This window comes from Sturnus vulgaris, chromosome 1 (assembly GCF_052056855.1).
Source record: "Sturnus vulgaris isolate bStuVul1 chromosome 1, bStuVul1.hap1, whole genome shotgun sequence".
NCBI classification, from domain to species: domain Eukaryota; kingdom Metazoa; phylum Chordata; class Aves; order Passeriformes; family Sturnidae; genus Sturnus; species Sturnus vulgaris.
Genome location: NC_142243.1, coordinates 73,910,631 through 73,923,903, shown reverse-complemented (window position 1 = coordinate 73,923,903; position 13,273 = coordinate 73,910,631). Strand labels below are relative to the sequence as shown.

Below are 13,273 nucleotides of genomic sequence, written 5' to 3'. Positions count from 1 at the left end.
AAGCGTTTACAGAGTTTCATGTGGACAGGTGTCCCTGAAAAAGCCATGCTGCCTGCAATGGAATGCAATAAGAGCGACCTCTCTCCCAGCACCCTCAGACATTTCAGATATTTTATTTCAGTAATAAAAGAGAAAAGCAAATTATGAAGGTGCTCCACCCACCTACCACTTAGATAATTAAAACAAGGAAGTTGTATAAGTTGTACCCTTGCAAAAGTGTCCCCTGGCACGTCTGCCTCTCTTTGTTTCTACAGCCCTCTCAAAAATGAGCTGGCAAGGTTCTGATGAATGAACCAGTGCAGCAGTGATCCTGGATGTCCCTGGCAGCTGCCTTTTTGTGTAGGCTAACACAACTGAAGTGTCTGCTTTCACACTTAGGCGCTTTGAAGCCAGACACCACAGAGCATTCACTCTCAACTTTGGAGACATATACTGTCCTTTTGCCGGACAAATGTACACATACAATTCTCTGTCATATCTAAATGCAAAAATGTTTTCACTTACGTTAAAATCAGTTCAGTTACCTCAGTGGTAACTGTGAACTAAATGTCAGCATTCATGAATGTGTTAGTCAGGCCAGCTCACCAAATTTTCAAATGTGCAGGATTTACAGAATAAATAAAAAGAAGCTACCTGGCAACACTTTCACATATCAAAGATCAAAGTTAGGTACCTCAACAAAAGTCAGATACAGGCAATGCAGAACTGAGCTTGTTTGCTCACAGCCAGTGTGGCTTGCTGCTGTGCTATTGGCAAATTCTCCCTTTGATACTGGGAAATGAAGCTGTGGGTTTTCCTTGTTTGTTCCTTAGTATTACTGTAAATCTTTAAGAGCCCAGTGACGTCTGCAAGGGTTCCTTGAGAGTGTGACGGACATGAGTAAATCCATGTTGTAACACCTGTGTTAATGCTCAAGTGCATTGTGCATTATGACTCGTGCATTTTGTGGTTGAAGGGTGTCATTGTGAGTGGTCTGGCAGAGGCTGCCAGGTACAAGCAAACTGGCAGAAAGCCTTCCAGTCAGGTTTGGCTGCCTGCAGCCAAATAATATTTTGCAGTGTTTGAGATAAGGAACAGTCTGTGAGGAAAGGTTTTGTCCCTATATGGTCCAAGTGCCTCGTGGAAGTCTTTAGCTTCTGCAGGGATGTCTCACAAACCTGAGTGTGACCCATTGTACCTGACAAGCTGCAGGACAGATGTGCACATTGCCAGAGCCTTTCTGTAGAGGCGGATGTAGGGCTTATTGGTGGCATGGCACGAAACAGGGACCTGGGTGAACTCCAAGCCTGCTGATTTAGCAGCCTCAGACCCCAGATGCAGCACTGCACTCTCAGACTCCACAGCCATGAGGAGCACTTGTGTGGGAAACAGGGGCCTTTGGTCCAGGCCTCTATCCTGGACCTGAGAAAGGTAAAATCCAGAAAACATAGATTACATTACTGGAAACAGTCCCTGGGTTCTGGTCTATTAAATAAGGGATCAATAGAAACTTGGTGTTGTCTGGCTAGTCCACCTCGTATTTTTAACTTCTGGTATTTGGAAAAAAAACCCAAAAGTAACTATACATCTAATTGTCTAGCCCTCTCTGCTGGAAAAAAATGAAACCAATGGAGGAGGACAACTTTGGCAGTAATCTAGGAATGGGAACTCTCTTCTTATCTGCATAAGACACAGACCACAGAAATCTTGGTTGAAAGCAGCCTCTGAATTTCAGATCTCTGCTCTGACTTCACCACCAAAATCCTCAGCTTTGTCTTATGGTTTAAGGAGGTAGTGTTGTGCTGGTGCTGTACAATCTCCTCACTTCTACTTTTCTGCCTGAAAGCTCCTCTGAGGAGTTCCTTTCTTTTTGGTAGGCCTGTCCTGTTTCCATCAGCTTTACAATTTTTCTGGTTGGCTACAGTTAGATCTTCCTTTTATGTATCTCTGGAGCCAGCACATGGCAGTGCCAATCTTCCCTTTGCAGATGGTGGGTACAATAAATGGAACACAGAAATTCAGGGAGGAAGGCAAAAATCGTCACTTCACTTGCTTAGTGAAGCATCTGCAACTGGAAAAGGACCCATGCTGGCATAGCACGAAGCCCCTTGGATTAATTTTTTCTCCTTAACTTTACTTTCAGGGTTAAAAAGTTTCAGTTAAAGAAAAATAAACAAAAGTGGCCAGCATTGCTCTCACAGACGTGACCAAAGGGGTTTAACCAGTAAAGGAAATAAGGCCAAGAGATTATCTTAAACTTCTTTCCTATTAAAACAATTCATTTCATATATTGCCACAATGCAACAACTTTATCTGAACTTCCTTTCAACCTCTATAAACATGTCCTTAAAATGAAAGCTGTGAATTAATATTTGAAAAATACGGTCTCTATGTGACATTGGGCAACACTTTTTGAGTAGTAGTAGTAGTAGTAGAACTTGCTTCAAAACGAAGCATTGCATTATCAGATCAAAGAGAATTTATTTGGAAAATATGCCTATAACCAGCTGTAAACTTAATGTAGTTTTTTCTTCTAGTGAGCTTTGTTGCATAAAACTGTGATTTGGAACCAACAGTCTGGGGGAAAGAATCCATTGGAATAGTTTGAAAAAGTTTATTCAATAAAATAGGTAAGAAAAACTATGTATTTTAATCTATGGTATACTGTAGTGGATCATAAAATATTCTGTTAGGGAATATCTCTTTTTGATAGTCTCATTCTTTGGAAGGTGCAATGCTTTTTCAGAGAGTGATGAGAAAATAATGAATTGAGAGGCAAAGTGCCTGTTTTAGGCACCCACTCAGCAGAGTGACAAGAATTGGTGCTGTCATTCAGCAAGGACAGCATTGTTTTGTGACTGCTGGGATTATCTGCAGGAGGGCTCTGTGGGAGACTGTGAAAGAAGTTACAGAAGAGGAAGTTTCATATACACATGACCCCCAAATGAATGAAGATAAATAAGATTATGCATCTAGCCTTTTTTTATTTTTGGATTAACATTTAAAACTCTTAAATTTAGATTCTCATTTGATTCCTTCTACTATAATATGAGCATGGGTAACGAGCATGGGTATACCTGCTGCATTAGCTGGAGAAAAATATTCTGGGGAAACCATAGATACAAGAGAAAATGTAAGACTTGAGATCAAGGGAAGGCCTATCAGGCCCCAGACCTTTCCCATGGCTTTTGCTCTCAGCTTACTGCCCCTGTGTGGCTTCCTTCCCTTTCAAAGCTGTTTCATCACACTCCAAGCAGATTTTGCTGCACAGGGATAAGAAAGGGTTTTCTGGATTTTGAGATTGTTGCCTCATGGTCTGTAGTCCAGTTTCTTGTACCATAAATGAGTATCAGCAAACTAGTCTGGTTGAGAAAGCACTTCAGTATGTTTTGGCTTGGGAACAAGGGGCAGACCCAGGGAAGACTTCCAAGCACCCAGGTATTTGCAGTAGGGCTGTGCTTCCATGCAGTCACTTTGTTCCCAGACCGTGAAGGGTGTTGGGTGCCCTCCTTGATGTGCCTTTAGACAACAAGTTGCCAGCAAGCAGAGTAAGAGTCACTGCTTTTAAAAGACTTTCACAAGGAGGGAGGCCTCACACCAAAGGCTCAGAGGGGCAAGGAACAACCCTCAGCATGCGGCAGAAATCCACATACAGGGATGCTCAGGTGCACACAGGAGGATCAGCAAGCTTGGCCAAACCCTGTGCCAGCAGCAAGCTCATTTCCAAATGAGGGCTGGGTCCCAGGGGGGACCCCACGCCTCCCATCCCACTCCCCCTTCTCTACCTGTGTGTTCTTTTCTTTCCTGAGGGGATTTCATTTCTTCCTTCCCCTGGCAGCAGCTCCATGGCAGTTTTACACTGCCAACAGCAGCAGGCAGAAAATGCTTTGTACACCTTGAAACAATTTCTTTTGCAGGCCACACTGAGCAACTGAGTTGTTGTCAGTGCAGAGGAGCTGAGTTCCTTCGTGCTACAGGGGCATGGATCTGCCTAAATCCCACTGGCCTCAGCAGGAGATATTTAAATGTCTGGTTAGGGTTTTGGGGAAAGCTGTGAAGGGCACATAAGAGAATGGCGACCTAAAGAGTGAGGATTTGGTGGCGAATTCTGAACCCCTGTGTTTTTGTAGTAAAAAAAAAAAATCACTTAAAATGCCAAGATGTAAGCTGTTGGATTTTTTTCTGGCTTGTATATTTTGGGTTTGGGTTTTTCCTTTTTTTTTTGCTTTCAGTTGTACATCCTGATTTAGGAAAGACAACTTGTGCCTCAGGAAAGCCAGGTATGCAGAGGAGTAATTAGATCCCAAGACTCAGTTTGGAAAGCTCAGCTGGCTCTTCTGGATGTCACACCTCACTCAAAGGACAATGGAGTTGGTGAAAGCCGTCTGGACCAACTGGAAGACCCAAATTTTTCTGTGCAGTGGAGTTTGCATTTGAACCTGAACAAACATAAAGAATAGAAACTAGAAACAAGTTGTAGTAACCCGTGTCTTTTGCCTGTGTTAATTCACAGGACTGTGGCACGCAGTCATGGTGAGAGAGGAGGAAGAGGCTACCAGCATGATGGAAAAAATCCTACAAATAATAGGAAAACTTACAGGATAAAGGCCTTAAATTGAAACATGAGGATTCAAATCTAAAATACTTGAATATAAGCTGTATAGAACAAGATAGGGATAACTTCAACAGCCACCTAAATGTCTTGCATACAATATTTAAGGGTTAAAAGTGTTCTCAAGATATTTGTCCCAAATTCCCTGTGCCTTGCCTGGCAGAAGCTTTGAAAGAGTTGTGCCTGTGCTGTTACACAGCTGCCTTCTCTGTGTCCCCATCATAACTGATCTCCAAACCTGCCTGCCTGCATGCCTGCCTGCGAGGCATTCCCCCCTGGAAGATGATGGTACCTTCATGCTGGCGCTTACCTGGAGAAGCTCATTCTAATTTTCTGTTTATTTGCCAGAGCAGTGTGATCAGACACGCCATTTGAAATGTGTATTGGGGTTTCTAAGCCTCATGAAACAAGGCAGAGGTTAACCCAGGCAACCATAAGGCTGTAGTTGAAAATTGGCCTGCCTTCAGAGGATAAAAGAGCAGTGGGAGGGTCTCTTTAGGCAAGCACAGCTATCTAGTGAATTGCTAAAAAAAAATTTAAAAACGCACCTTGATCTTCAGGATGCAGAAAGAAGGAGTTTTCTGAACTTGGAGAAGGTTGGTAAACAGGAGGTTGACAAGCAAACATTGGTGCCCCCCCACATCGAGGGAATGGGGACTGTATTGCATGGATGCATTCCAGTTGGAGGAGAGCTTTGCTATGCGGAGATGCTCTGGGGTCAGGTGAAGACAGCAGGATTCTTGCAAACCAGATAGGTAAGTCAGCTCCTCAGAGCTGGATTTCAAATGAAACCTGGGCCAGTTCATTACTGCAGGGTGGAACCAGGAATTTCCATGGCTTTGATCAAAATCCTACAAAAGTAATGGTTGTGGAGATGGCTCGCTTTGAAGTTTTGAATTTGAATTTTGAGAGAATCCAAAATGCAAGCTAGAATAGGCTGAAATTTGTTTCAATAAAAACATTTGGGGCAAAAAATAAATAAAAACCCAAACTATGAGCTCTCATGGAAATGAAGGTGTTTCTTAAATACACTTTCAAACTTGATGAAAAATGTACATCATGTTTGGAATCCTCCTAGTGAAAAGATGGAAACATTCTTAAAATGAAAAAATTGTAATATTTTCACTGAAGAGCAGACTGAATTTTATGCATTATGTTTTCCCTCTTAAAAAAAAAAAATTATTTCAACAGAAAAAATACAATACAGACTCTCTTGTGATAATGCAGTGTTGTGAGGAGCAAGGTTGGGAATTTTCTCCCTATTTTCCAGCTTGCAAAAGTCTTGAAATAGATAAATAAGCTCTCATTTATTCCCTGAACCTTCCTTTTGGAAAACCTTTCAAACTTCCAAACATTTTTTTCTTTCATAAAAATTCTTTTGAGCCAAAATTCTAACTTGCTATCAATCTCTAGTGCAAATTAAACATAAAATCACTTTGTACAAACACTGGTGATCAGAGACGGCTGACCTTAGCCCTACTCTGTTCCTTCTAGGGATTACTGTAACTGTGGTTATTGAGGAGGTAGGAGAAATATTTTAATGGAACTCCAGATGTGGTTTGCATCCGTGTGTGTGTGTACATGAAAATAGTATATTTATGTGTGTGTGTGTGTATATATATATATATATATATGTATATATAGGTACTATATATATGTGTGTGTGTGTATATGTATGTGTGCATATATAAAGTATGTGGATTTGTGTTTTCCAGATTACTGGGAACTCATATCGAGACAGTGACATTTGATTGCATCCTGTGAGATGAATAGTTTACACATAGCTGAAGAACAGAGTCACTATTTAAGCTGTAAAATATTCTGGTTTGCTCCGCTTTCATCTTGATAGACGTTAATGTAACTTTCTTTTGCCAAACTGAAGATAAACTGTTTGTCTAGCAGACTCATTCCAAAATAGAGAAATTACTTAAGTGCCTCACCCCTAAAAGGAACAGTATGTGATGAAACAGAATATGCCTGAACTTATATTTAATTTTGCTGACAAATGTCTTTTGAGTGAGTGACTGTACCTCAGCTTCTTTTCCAGTCCTTTATTTTTATGAGTTTTTTTAAAATACTGATCTTTCCACAAACTGGTGACACAATGACATTTCAAGATTGGAATTCGTTAGAACATATTTGATGAAATATATTTAACTAAAATATGTTGCTTCTTAGATGCCAAAACATTTTGCAGAAGTGCTGGTGCTGATGAGTGGGGAGTTTTCTGTATCCCAGGTTGAGGTCTCTGGTTATGTCTGATCTGAAAACTCAATCTCTCTAACTCAAAAATAGATGTCTCAACACAATTCCACACCCTTCCATTTTAAAAGTTTTTGTTTTCATTTCAAGACCATACAAAAAAAATTGGGAGACCTGTACAGCTTTGGAATGGACTTATTCCACTATCACCCAGCCAACTCTGCTCGACACCTTCTCTCCCCACAAATGACTCATGCCAGGTTTCCAGAAATGGGTGTGGGGCTACAGCTTAGGTTTGGGTTTTTTCTCCCAGAAGTCACCTGTCATCTCACTGTAGCTTGAGCTTCCACAGACTTCTTTTTTTCCACTGAGTCAGGCGGTGAGAGCAGACCACAAGCTCACACACAGCCAGGGCTGTGACTCGGCTGGTTGGCTCCGGGTTGCCGTTCCAGCTGTCCGGGCTGGTTTCAGCAGGGCGACCACTGAGGGTACATTTTTTAAACACAAACAAACAAACCAAAAAAAAGTTTACAAATGTTTGTCTTCAGATTCCTGCACAAGGGTAACTTAATTGAAACCCACACCTGGTTGAGCAGGGTTAGGCTGTGCCAAAGAAAGCCTCTGTGCCCGTTTCATTTGAAACCAATGGAGGGAAGATAGTTCGTTAAGTCTGCGGTTTCCAGAAATGCCTCTGATGTGGAGTTAAACTCCTTATGTTTTGAACTCTGTTTTGTTAAATGAGTGCAATGTTAGTTGTACAGCCTGAATTTTAATGACCTGTTTCTTGGTTTAGAAGATGCAGTCACATTTTCAACCTTCGAGGCTGTGGTTGGAGATTAGGTAGATAAGTTAAAAGCCTGACCAACTCCCCTAATTAGGTTTTGGTTCTTGCAGTGTATGCTGAACTTTAGGGGTCATGTTTCCACATACTGAACTCTCAGTCAATTTCCCAACACACCTTGAACTTAGAGTAAAACTTGAAATTTCTTATCAGAAGTATTTTTTCTTTGGATTTCCTGGAAGTCCTGGACTTGATTTGTAGAAAAATACTTCTTGTTTTGTTTTTTCCTTTTCTCCCATAATGAATGTCTTCTTTAAAACTGAGTATAAGTTTGAAAAGCATCTCTCATGTTAGTCAAAATAGTAACAGCAAATACTATGTTCTTTGAAAAGTTCTTCTATCGCACTTCTTCCATAGAGGACCTTGTGTTGTCATTCTTAGAAGAAGGGGCAAATTTTCCAAGGGGTCATAACCCACCATCCGTATTAGGAATCAAAAGTAAATTGTGCTTGGAGAGGTGGCCTTTGGAGAATGGAGAACTGGTACCTGTCTGACAGGCTGTGGGCTCCTGATCCCCCAGACCATTTGTGAAAATGGCACTTGGAGTTGATGCCTTGGGTTTTAGCTTTTATATTTTTCAGAATCTCTGCTGCTTAGTATGTAACTCTGAAACTTCATATTAGGTGTTAGTAAGTTCTCTTCACAGAGTAGTTAGACAAAACAATTCCTTTCTAGCTAGAGAATCAAGGGCTACTGGTACCCAAAAGCAGAAACAACTCCAAAGGAAAAGGGGCAATCCAGGGGGCTGAGACTTTATGGCCTGGGGCTGTGGTTGGACAATTGACCCCAATATGCAAATAAACCAAAACTTATAAAAGTGTAAAGACTCGTGACCAAGATCCATCTTGGATTTGATTTGGGTGTAGCCTCAGCCGGCCTCTTGCACTGCCCAAAGTGTATCCTTTCAATAAATACCTAATTTATTCCTTTTGCTCTGTCTAGTCTCTGTTCCAGGTCAGCCTTTCCAGGCATCAGGGTGACCGAACAGCCATAGGAAAATGACCTGAAGACCTTTGGGAGACGCATTCTTGGGAATGGCCTGTGCAAATGGTTTGTCATAAAATTTAGTCTGGCAGATTGTATGGGTTTTAGCCAGTTCACCTCTCATGTGTGCTCCACAGCTGGAATAAAAAAGGAGCTTATAGGGGATGTCGCTGAGATGAATGCAGAACATTAAAGCAAAAACATCCAACTCCATCTTCTCTAAGTAGGAATTTATCATTGTGCCTAGCTGCTACAGTGGGTGGTCTCTGTACTACTAATATGATGTAGCTGTTAGAAAGGTATTTCCATCCCTCGTAATTTTCTAGCGCTTACTTACCCTTGCTGTGACACTGCTATTGACTCTGAAGTTGTAATTATAACTAACAATTCAGTAATCCTGATAATATATTGCAACAAATTGACCAACAATTAGATAGGAAACAGTATTGTGGCAGTCACCAGGGACTGCCTGGCATCAGACGACTAAAATTAGATCTGACTAATATCTTATCCAGACTCCACAGTGCAGAAGATTTTGAGCACTAAATGCTAACATTTCCATTAATTTATATGATCTTAGGAAATGTCAGTTTGCTAATTGTTCAAATAAAGGAGTCTCCTTTTGCAAAAATAGCATGGTTTACAGAATACAGAGGAAAATAATTTCAGCAGCTATTAGCTTTAGCTGAAACCAGCAGCATCCTGAGTTGCCAAGATCAGTCAGTTCCGTAGGAACAAGAGGAAGTGCTTGCAGAAGTGTCTGGCTCCTCTACAGGCACTAAGTTGAAATTTCTTCTTCCTGTATTCCGAAAATATTTTGAAATTCAAAATATATGTGTGTCAATTTAAGTTGCTTACCCAAAGAAGAGCTATGCACATGAACTGGAGAGGAAAATTACCCTTCCCCACTCCAGCCTCTGCAAGAATGATGTTTCTATTTCAGTGAAACATGCGGCACGTGTCATTCTTTTTTTCAATGTAGTAGTGAGATGCAACATGACAAGGTCTTGAGATTTATAGGCTGCTTGTAAAGGATCTTTAAACTACAAATTAGGAAAAGGTAGTCCTTATATTCTGTGTCCAACCTCAAAATGCATATACATTTGCTTTTTAAAAACGTGCAGTTTCCACAAGGGGAAAACACAGTTTGCAACAAACACCAGAGGAGAGATCATCAGATACCCACCTGTCTGTCACGTGAAGGGCTGCCATTCCAGGTATCCCTGTGCTTTCCTCCACAGCACCTCTAATACAGGCATGACCATAATCCCTGTCTTCCTCTTGAACTGCATTCTCAAATGTAGCTCTGCTACAGAACCAGCCCCTCTGTGGTGGCTTCAGGGCAGTGGAATAAATGCATTCAATTATATACACAAACATAACCATGGAAAGTTAAAATAGGTTCAGCTTCTCCCATACCTTTCTTATCTTGCTTGTTTCCTAAGCTTTGGAACAGGAGCCTTGTTTAAACATAAGTTAGCATAACACCCTAATTTTAAATATGGACCTGTAGGCAGCAGTATAACATAAGTGTTAATGCAATAGCTTTGAATGCAGACCTTAGCTGAACCCTAGAGCCGTGGTGGTTCTGCAGTACAAATACAGTCATTCAGGGGTGATCCTTTGCTTGGATAAAATGCTTCCATTCAAAAGTAACGATAGTGTTTGAATTAATTAAGTTATAACTGAAGTTTTTCCATGATGCTATCTTAAAACAATAACCTAGCAGTGATACCCACAGCCTAATCAAAATCAGGCTTTGTGGTTTTAGGTGATACACAAACACTTCTGTAGACCTGAGGTGAAAAATGTGGAGCATTTCTAAGGGAATTATGAACCTCAAACTCACCTTCTGAAGTAATCTTGCTACTTAGGAGCAGCTTTTTCAAAGTGTTTATTGCCCCTTTCAGCAGTGGCAAAGGGTAAGTGATAAATAGAGAGCTGCAAGTCACAGGTAAGGATTTCAGCAAGCCTGAGGTTCCAGTGCAGCACTGTCCTACAGTTCAGACTGTCACTGACACAACTGAGTTGAGGAGAGATTTTAATTAATCTGGTGGAATAAGGAAGAGGGCTTGAACATGGCTACAGTGTAAAATACACTTGAGAGAAATTTTTACTGTGTCTGAACCAAGCTTGAGTTAATCCTGAAGCTAATTTGAGATCAAAAGCACAGAGACTGTTTGAAATCTTATCTGAATCAGACTGCCAGAGCATTTAAGGCAAACATTAAATAAGATTGCTTCAATTACTCCAATCAGTCAATCTTGGTAACTGAGATTGAGTTCTTCGGTTCAGAGGCTGATCAACTGCTGTTGGATTCAGGTAATCAATGGGGTAAATTAACTGGCATGTATTTTTTAGTGCTGTACCTGGACATCTGGAAAGATACCTCCTGCACATTTGGACCATGCCACAGACACAGCTTGGGTTCACAAGTCCAGGGCTGTTGTCTCCAGCATACAAAGGGCTCAGAGTTAGCATTTGAGTTTTGACCTACTGTCAGTTTAAGCACAAAAATATTCTCACCTTTCCAAGGCACTGCCTTTCTTAATTACTTAAACCACAAGATAAAAACTACCGTAATACAAATTGAGTGGCCATAGGAGATGATCACTACAATATGCCATAATTATTAAAAATGTTTTAACTGAGCCTATAGTACACTAAAGTTCTGGCTGAAATCCAGACAAAATCTGCTCATTTAAAAATGTAGCTGTGTGTGAGGAGATCAGATGTTTCATCAGCAGTTGTTTGTGTTAGAAGGTAGATAGCTCAGATATCAGATACCAGGTTATATGCACAGATTCTTGCAGATCTTTTTCTTTGCAGAGCTTTTTTTTTTTCTTTATTTCTTTTAATGATTGGTTTTGGCTTGCAGATCCTGTGATTTAGAATTCAGGTTGGACAGCTGGAACTCAAAACTGGAAAAGTGGGGCCAAGTTTCTAGCCTCTGCTTTCCATTGCCCACCCCAAGTAAGGTCCCTGGGTACATCCCCACCTCTCTTCCCAGACTGTAAAATTGCTATCAAAGGGTTTGCTGCCTCAAAAATTAGTTGAACCCTCTGATCAACTGCACAATGGAAAGGGCTTTTATTTCTCCCCCTGGTTTTAAGCTGTTATGAATGCAGCTCTTTCTATATCCAAATAGAACTCAGAGCAAGACCAACAGATTTCTCGGGTGGGGTCTGAATTCAGATAAAAGGATGAGGCCCCAAGCCACCAAGTCACCTCCCATGTAAAAGAGGCCAGAGGAATCAATAACATATGTACTTTACAGCATGGCAGTAATAGTGGAATTTTGGCTTTCAGTTATAGCTTTGAAATTGATTTCTTTACCTTCTGTATATTAAATATGCATAACACTTGCTGGGAGCAAACCAAGTAATGTGCATTAGATCCCAGTACATCAAACAAGCCCCAGTGTAATGCAGCCACCCATTTATTTTGGGTGTCTATGGTATATGGTAAACTACGAAGCTCAAATATGCTTGCCTCTCTTTCCACATATACTTCACAAGTTCACAAGACATAGCTTTAATATTATTAGCAAATTGTTATTTGAAAAAAAAAAGGCAAATTCTTTGGTAAATAGAATAAACATCTGGTTGTGATTGGAGAAGAGATTGCTATTTGAAGTCATTCTGCGAGGTTGATAAGGCTTCTCCTAAAACTATCTACAAAATCCCCTCCCTCTTTTGCCCCAAGGCCTGAAAATATATCTCTTTTTTCCCCTTTGATATCCTGACATTTTCTCTCAGGAATGATCTAGTAGGAAACAGTGCTTAAGATCCAAGGGAAAAGTTCTTATCTGTCGCCTCAAACTACAGCTTTTACCTGCTTAACACCTGTAGTTTGATTGATAACACTTTACAAGATGTGATAAAGACCCTTAATGCCATTAGCAATATTCACACCCTGGCAATCTTTGCTCAGAGTTATATGTTCTGTTATTACAGTAGTAGTTTCTATTTTCAACTGCAAGACAATTTATCTGGGTGTGCAAACTTCGCTGAGGACATGCAGTCCCAGCACAAATATGACCAAGCACATTCTTGTTTCGTGATTAGATCTGAATGAAAATGAGGAGGCAGTGCCTGCAGTTGCTTTGTATTGTGAAGCAGCTGTAGACAAACCTGTTGCTGTGACAATGTGAGATAGCAGTCGGGAGATTTGGCTCGCAAGCTCAGCCTGAAAAAACTTCTTATTCCTGTCTGTCTTCTAGTACGTGATGTACAGGCTGGTGAGATCCGACACAAGTTTGCACAACAACCTTCAGACGCCTATGAGAAATGACAGATACTTTAGCAGAAGCACAATTCTGTACCTTCTTCTGCAGTTTTCTTAGTTCACAGCCCCAAATTTTGGAATGTCATACTGGCTCAGAGATACTGGTTTTTCTCTGATCTAGCTTCTTGTGTGGTTACTGTTTGTTTTCACAAAATGAGTGTATGCTGCTCTGTAGTGGTGTAAATGAGTTTTCCCAGGTGCCAGGTAGAACATCAGAGATTCAAATTATTGAAAAGAAGCAAAGAAAAAAAAGGAAGGGAAATCAGAAAGCAGGATCATCTTAACGTTCCCAGGGGCTGTTCAGTCTCAGCAGTGGGAAAAGAAAATTTCATCATGGTGGATCGGGGAGAGAGGGATAGGCCAACCCT

General features: G+C 40.8%; 1 long non-coding RNA gene across 1 annotated transcript in view; it reads left to right on the top strand.

Annotated features, from left to right (window-relative positions):
• The window catches only part of LOC106850783 (uncharacterized), a 173,681-nt gene that overhangs the window by 155,518 nt on the left and 4,890 nt on the right, over positions 1 to 13,273 (top strand). The window contains exons 8-10 of the long non-coding RNA XR_015805489.1: positions 2,517 to 2,609; positions 4,212 to 5,346; positions 8,577 to 8,684. This is a non-coding gene — a long non-coding RNA (uncharacterized LOC106850783). The remainder of the gene's footprint in view (positions 1 to 2,516; positions 2,610 to 4,211; positions 5,347 to 8,576; positions 8,685 to 13,273) is intronic.